The sequence below is a fragment of the Peromyscus eremicus genome, chromosome 16_21, assembly GCF_949786415.1.
Source record: "Peromyscus eremicus chromosome 16_21, PerEre_H2_v1, whole genome shotgun sequence".
NCBI classification, from domain to species: domain Eukaryota; kingdom Metazoa; phylum Chordata; class Mammalia; order Rodentia; family Cricetidae; genus Peromyscus; species Peromyscus eremicus.
In genome coordinates, this window is record NC_081432.1 from 67,363,533 (window position 1) to 67,371,431 (window position 7,899).

The window sequence follows — 7,899 nt, forward strand, 5'->3', positions numbered from 1 at the left end:
TAGTTCTCTCTCTACACAGCTTCTATTCTGCTCTCATGTCTAGCTCCTTTCTTGCCTGATGTCTCTTTATTTATCTACTGTCCCCTCTAGGTTCTATCTTAATTCCTTCATCTAGTTCTGTCCCTTCTAGGTTCTCATCCATCTAGTTCTTTCCCCTATCAGCTCCTCTCCCATCTCCTTCTCTCTCATCTCGTTCTTCCTCATCTTGTTCTTCCCCATCTGGCTCTTCCTCATCTCCCATCTCGTTCCTCTAGTCCTCTCTTTTAGCCCTTCAATCTAGTTCTTCCCCATCTCAGTTTGTTCCTCTCAAGTTCTTACCCATCTAGTTCTTCCATTCTCTTTTCTCCCCCTTGTGCCCTGGAAGTCCCGGTATATAAAGGGAGGGTCCAAGCTAAATTGTGTAAAGCTATTACTTAACGTCCACCTCTCCTAGGCAGTGTCTCCTTGTGGAATTTACCGTAAGTCAGGAGACTTGCATGTGGGCTGTTATCATTGTTAGTCCTCGGAAGTTGGGGCCCACCTGGGCGGTGTTTCTTGTAGTCCTTGAAAGTGACTAAGGGAGATATCTGATTCCAGAGAAAGCCTTTCCTGAGGCTGTTCTCCAAATACCTGGAATGTGTATGTCCAGAGAGTGATCAGTCTACACTGTTAGCCCTTCTTAGGGAAAAGTCAATTGGGAAAACTATGAGGGCACACATGATTTTCATAACAGAATACAGCTGATATATAACAAGCCAAGTAACACCAAAAACTCCTTGGGATTTGACTTCCTCTGGAGGAATTCCCTGATTCCTCCGGGTAGTGACTTTGCCATAACCAGCTGAGTTCTTATGATATATTCCTGCAGCCTGCAGCACACAACCACCTGTAACTCTAGTCTCAGGGGATCTGACATTTTCTTCTGTCCTCCTTGGGCATCGCCATGCAGGCACACACAGACAAAACACCCATACACAAAAATACCTTGACAAAAGTAACATAAGGTAGAGTGGTTCATTTGGCTCATGATTCCAGATGACAGTCTATCACTACTGGGAAATCTAGGCAGTAGGAACTTGTAAGAAGCAGACAGCTGGCCAGTGAGATGGCTAGCTGGTCACATTATGTCACATCACGCTCACAGAAGGGAGAGCTGGCCAGAGATAACTTGGTAGCCAAAGGCTTTGCTAAGCTTGACAACCTGAGTTGGATCTCAGAATCCACGTAGTAAGAGAGCTGACCCCACTACATTGTCTCTGACTATAAACACACACACACACACACACACACACACACACACACACACACACACACACACAGAAGGGGAGAGAGAGAGAGAGAGAGAGAGAGAGAGAGAGAGAGAGAGAGATAGATCACACAGAGAGAGGTTGGAGACAGAGTTTTTTTTAGGAGAGATTAGTGATTTTTCTCATGGAGTTTTATCACAGCAATAGAAACTTTAACTAAAGCAGATGGATTTGGCTTGTAGACACAACACAGGATCTGCCTCAGTAGTCTATTCTCTTTTTTTTTAAATTAAAGATTTATTTATTATGCATAGTGTTCTGCCTGCATGTATGCCTGCAGGCCAGAAGAGGGCGCCAGATCTCATTACAGATGGTTGTGAGCCACCATGTGGTTGCTGGGAATTGAACTCAGAACCTTTGGAAGAGCAGTCAGTGTTCTTAACCTCTGAGCCATCTCTCCAGCCCTCAGTTGTCTACTCTATCCTGCAACTTGCTATTCTGCCTCTACTTGTAAGGGATTATACCACCTACTCCTTACTTCTTGTCATGTGATGCCCAGGACCACCCTAGGACTACGCCAGCAAGAAGGCCATTACCAGATGCAGCGACTTGATCTTATGTTTCCCAAATGGAAAGGCAAGATAAACTTCTTTTTTAAAAGATGAGTTCTCATTGTGGCCTCACACTCAATTTATAGCACAGGCTGTAATTTGATTTGAGGTAATCCTCCTCACAGGTACTGGGGCTACAAGAATACACCAACATGACCAGTCTGTAAACTACTTTTCTTTCTGGGGTTAAACAGCCGGGCGGTGGTGGTGCCCGCCTTTAATCTCAGCACTCAGAAGGCAGAGGCAGACGGATCTCTGTGAGTTCGAGGCCAGCCTGGTCTACAGAGTGAGTTCCAGGACAGCCAGGGCTACACAGAGAAACCCTGTCTCGGGAAGAAAAAAAAAAAAGAAGAAGAAGAAATCACTATGATGTTTTCCAAACTGCTAATTTGAGTTCTATCTTTCGGACTGAAAGATGAAAGTCAAAGACAGCACTTACTACCAGATGTGAGGCTCTCAAGTATGGTGATATTTTATTTGTACTGAAATGTGATTTTAATTGTATGTTAATAAATAAAGTTGCCCGGGGGTCAGAGCTATTAGAGCCATAACAAGAGCGTGGCGGTGGTGGCGCACGCCTTTAATCCCAGCACTTGGTAGGAAGAGCTAGGTAGATCTCTGTGTGTTCAAGGATACAGCCAGCATTGGAGACACACACCTTTAATCTCAATCCCAATCATAGAAGACCTGGAAGTCTCTACAGACAGACAGTGACGAGGCAGTCATGTGTTTGGGTTTACAACCAATGAGAAGGCAGAACAGAAAGACTATATAAAGACATACACACAGGAAGTAGGTCCCTTTCGAGAGCTCTCTTGGCTGAAGCAGGAAGGGTAAGACTCTTAGTTCTGACCTCTTGGCTTTCTTCTCTGAATCGGCTCTGTGTTTCTTGTTTAATAAGACAGTTGGTTACATCTACATTTGGCACCCAACGTGACAAGAATCCATTAAAAACCGTGTGACTTGGCTTGCTGGCAGGTCCAGTTTCCCACCTGGACGGCCAGCTCCCTAGCCTGGGCCCAGGTCGGCTTGGCCTTAGGCCGGACTGACCGTAGCCCCAACTGGTTAGCTTATAGCTTAAAGCCGGTGCTACAAACAACTTAGGCCTGCCCTGCCGAACAGGGCCCCTGCCTGTAAAGCCAACCCACGTGGTCAGAGCTTAAGGAAGCCAGAGCCAAGCCTTGACCCAGCTCAAAAGGGAACACGTGGCTGGATTTAAGCTTTAGCCGGCTACGCTTTCTTGCATTCTCATTCTCTCTCTCTCTCTCTCTCTCTCTCTCTCTCTCTCTCTCTCTCTCTCTGGATTCACACCTCGGACACTAGGTGGCTGTTTTGAAATTCTCTCGGATTTCTAAGAAATTTCTAAGCAGCACATTCTTTAAAATGTGGTATATACACTTCTAATCCTATAACCCCAGCAGAGAGGCAGGAAGAGCATCAAGAGTTCAAACCCGTGGGTGGTGGTGGTACACGCCTTTAATCCCAGCACTGGGAGGCAGAGCCAGGCAGATCTCTGAGTTTGAGACCAGCCTGGGCTACAGAGTGAGTTCCAGGAAAGGTGCAAAGCTACACAGAGAAACCCTGTCTCGAAAAACCAAAAAAAAAAAAAAAAAAAAAGGAAAGAGTTCAAGCCCACTTGCCTGCACAGCCACATAGAGCTGTCTCAGTGACCCTCCTCAAAAACAAACAAACAAACAAACAGTTCCTGTAACCCCAGCTCCTCGGAGGTGGAGGTAGGAAGATCAGCTCATCCTTGCGACAAAATAATTATTTTAAAACGTAAAACAAAACAAAAAACAGGCTGGAGAGATCATTCAGTAGTTAAGAGTGTGCACTGCTCTTGCAGAGGACTAGAGTGTGAATTGCCAACACCCATGTTGGGCTCATAACTACCTGTAATTCTAGCTCCAGGGGATCCAATGACCTCTTCTGGCCTCCATGGACACCTGCACACATGTGCACATATATACAATACATAATAAATAATAAAATAATTTTTTACCACTAAGTGTCATCTCCAATCATTAGTTTTGAGATAGTATCTTGTAATGTATCCAGACTGGCCTTGAATTCCTGTCCTGCTGTCTTGGCTTCCACTTGTCAGGATTTCAGGTTATAACACCATGTCTTACTCTTTTAAATATATTACATATAAACTTTGATGAATTTCTGTCTTTTGAAAACAACCCATGTTGGCTTGGTGGTAAAGGCCTGTAATCCCTGTACATGGACTGTGCTTACAGGAGAATGTCAAGTTCTAGGCCAGCTTAGGCTATGTTTCAAAAATAAAAGTGAGCCAGGTGGTGGTGATGCCCACTTTAATCCCACCACTCAGGGGAAGCAGAGGCAGGTGGATCTCTGTGAGTTCAAGGCCAACCTGGTCTACAGAGGGAGAGCCCAGAATAGCCGAGGCTACATACAGAAAAACCCTATCTTGAAAAACCAATCTACTAGGTGTGAGGGAAGGGATGGCCAGACTGCAGCCCACAACTCCAGAGAGGCTAGCTAACAGGGAAAGACCCTAGGAGGGACATATGGATGGCCCAGTGAAGGAGAAGTGGATGAGATGTACATGAGTGGACTGGGAGGCAGGGGTGGGGTGGAGTGGGGTAGGGTAGCGGAAGTCGAGGATTGGGGGATAAGAACATAGGGAAATGGAAAGGTTGAGCTGGAACAGGGACAGAGTGGGAGGGCAGGAAGGGAGATACCATGATAGATGAGGACATCATGGGAATAGGAAGAGGCAGAATGCCGGGGAAGCTCTCAGGAATCCACAAGAATGACCCCACCTTGGAGTGCTGGCAGTGGTCCAGAGGATGCCTGGACTGGTCTACTCTGGTGACTAGTCTAGTGAATACCCTAAATGTCATCATAGAGCCTTTGTCCAGTGACTGATGGAGGTAGATGCAGAGATCCATGGCCAGGCACCAGGCTGAGCTCCAGGAATCCAATCGAGAGAAAGGAGGGATTCTGCAGGCAGGGGACGTCGAGATCATGATGGGAAGATGTGCAGAGATGACCGGCCACACTAGACGAAGCTCATGAACTGTGGACTGGTGGCTGTGGAGCCCCCATGGGACTGGACTAGGCCTTCTGGATACTGAAAACGGTTGTTTGGCTTGAACTGTTTGGGGGCACCCAGGCAGGGGGATCGGGATCTGTCCCTGGTGCATGGGCAGACTTTTGGGAGCCTAGTGCCTGCGGTGTGATGCCTTGTGTAGCCTTGGTGAAGTGGGGAGGGGCTTGGACCGGCCTAAGCTCAGTGTGCTGAGCTCTGCTGACTCCCCATGTGAGACCTTGATTTGGGGGATGTGGGGATGTAGGGTAGCTTGGGAGGGAGGGCTGGGGGGTGGGAGGAGGGAAGAGGTGGGATCTGTGAGTGGTATGTAGAGTGAGTAGAAAATTTCTAAATAAAGAAAAACAAAAAAAAATTTGATATAAAAAAAGAAAAACCAATCAATCAATTAATAAGTGAATAAATCACTGAGGAGATAGAGTACTGGTCTTTGGTTTAATTATATAATTCATATATATATATATTTGGTTTTTCGAGAACATATTGATATATTTTTAAAGTTCAATTTTAAAGTCTTTTGAATTGGGGCTTGCTCACTTGCTGCTCTTTTAGAAGACCTGAGTTCAGTTCCCAGAACCCATATAGGGCAGCTCACAACTCCAGTTTCAGAAGATCCAGTATCTCTGGCCTCTGAAGGCACCTGAACACGGGTACACAGACACACATATAGGCATAGTTTAGAATAATTAAAATAAATTTTGTTAGGACATAAAATTCAGGTGATTTAAGCTGGATCTAATCTGAAGGCTTCCTTCTTAGTCTAGCTTCCATAGTACCAGAAGGCACCATGCAAACAGCCAAGAGAAGAAAGTGGTCCACAACCTTCTAGCTGTGTTACTTATGAACCACAACAATGAGCAGCATGACAAGACATCCTTAAAGGTGCCATTGTTGGTGGCGACCAACACTTGTCAAATTGTACTTGAGGCCCAGTCAACAGAAGAGAAACCGTGCCTGATACCAGAAACCTAGCCAACTATTCAGGGATAGTGAGTCATGGATCTAAGAAGTGAACCTACCACTTTATTAGACCAGCATCCTTATACTCACAGATAAGTATAGCTTTCACCCTTCATCAAAGAAGTTTCTCTTTACATCAAATAGAGATGATTACAAAAAAAAAAAAAAGGAAAAAGAAAACACACACACACAACTGAACACAATACAAAGATCAATCTTGAGCAGCCTGGCCCAGTGGATGCATCTACAACACCCTATACCTGAGGCTCTAGGAAGAGAGGGCAAAGGGCTGTAAAAGCAAAAGGCTGGATGTGGTGGCACACACATTTAATTACAACACTTGAGAGGCAGAATCAGGCAGATCTGATTTTGAGGCCAGCCTGGTCTACACAGAGGGTTCCAGGACAGCCAGAGCTGCACAGAGAGACCCTATCTCATAAAACCAAACAAACAAACAAACAAATAAAATGACTGTAAGAGCAGAGGGGTTGGGAAGTCTGTTGTGAGACTAGGTATCCTAGAAATGACTGTCTTAGTAACATTCACCAGGGAAGACTGCTCAGACATGGGTTTAAGCCAAAGTCTTTATTAGATGGCCAGCAACTACACTCGGTGTTCAGGATCCCAGTGTAGCACTGAGCCTTTCTTAGGGTGAGCTTTTAAGCGTGCATACACACATACACACACATACACAAACACACACACACACAAACACACAAACACACATACACACACACAAACACACACACACACACACACACACACAAACACACAACAAAACACTGTGTTCTGTGTTGACATACTTCAGTTAACAAGAACAGTTAGCCGGAAGTGGAACTGCAGAAGCAAAAAACCAAGGTTAGTACACACGAACAACAAAAATGGACCCAGCAGAATGTATTATATATGTATGCATCTCTCACTATATATGAAACAATAATGAAGGAAAGGCCATCAACTTAAGGGGGGCATTGGAAAATTGGAGGGAGGAAAGGGAAAAGGGAAGTGATGTGATTATAGTTTAATTTTTTAAATATATATAAAAATAAATCTTTTTAAAGAAAACACCAGTTTTTGAGACAGATCTCATATAGCCCAGTCTGGCCAAGAAGAGACAAGGTCTCATCTAATCAATCCAGTCTGGTCTGGAACACACTGTGTGTTTGCTGCTCTGGTTATGCTAATCCCACTGAAAGAGAATAAAGACCATGATCCAAAATCTTTTGGTCAAATTAAGCAAGCTTTATTTTCTGTCAGACAGGGCTATCTCCCTAAAGCAGGATTTGAGAAACTAGCAGTGACCATAGGAGACAGTGGGGTTTTTATAGCCCCCAAAACTGTAAGGGGTTTTCAAGGGTTGGAGGATTTCCAGAGGAATTTTGGTTACATAGGAACTTGACTAAACATTTCAAAAGTACTCAAAAGAACATCTTCTAAAGGTAGTGTCAGGGTATGGGGTGGAACATATTAAATTCCAGAAAATGGGTCAAGATATGGTCCAACCCAAGTTTTACAAAAAACCAGAATGAATGTAATTTGACCTTGTAACAAGATGGCTTTTATCCTTAATGTGGAGTCAGGCTGGTCACCAGTTGGCAGTGTGAACCTGGGAGAGTGGAGCCTAAAATTAAGGTGGACTAAAGTCTCATGCAATAGCCAGCTTTACTCAGAACCTCAGACAGTTTATACCCTGAGTGTTAATTAAGAAAGGTCACCTGAGTAAAGTCTCTTGAGTTCAAGCCATCATCAGGGTGTAATCACAGGGACAAGCTGCATGTGGCAAAAACATGTTTTTCCATAGACACATATAAACAAATAACAATAGCCAGTTGCAATGGATAATCTAAACTCACTCTATCCACTACACCTGGGAGGGGCACGAAAGCACATTACAAGAACAATTCCATATTTTTAAAGAAACTGAGGTCACAGACTTGCCTTGTTTTCTTGGAGTTTTCTCACAGGAACTCAGAATTCCCTTCACATGACTCCATTCTTGGACCATGTTAACAACTATGTGCTTCCA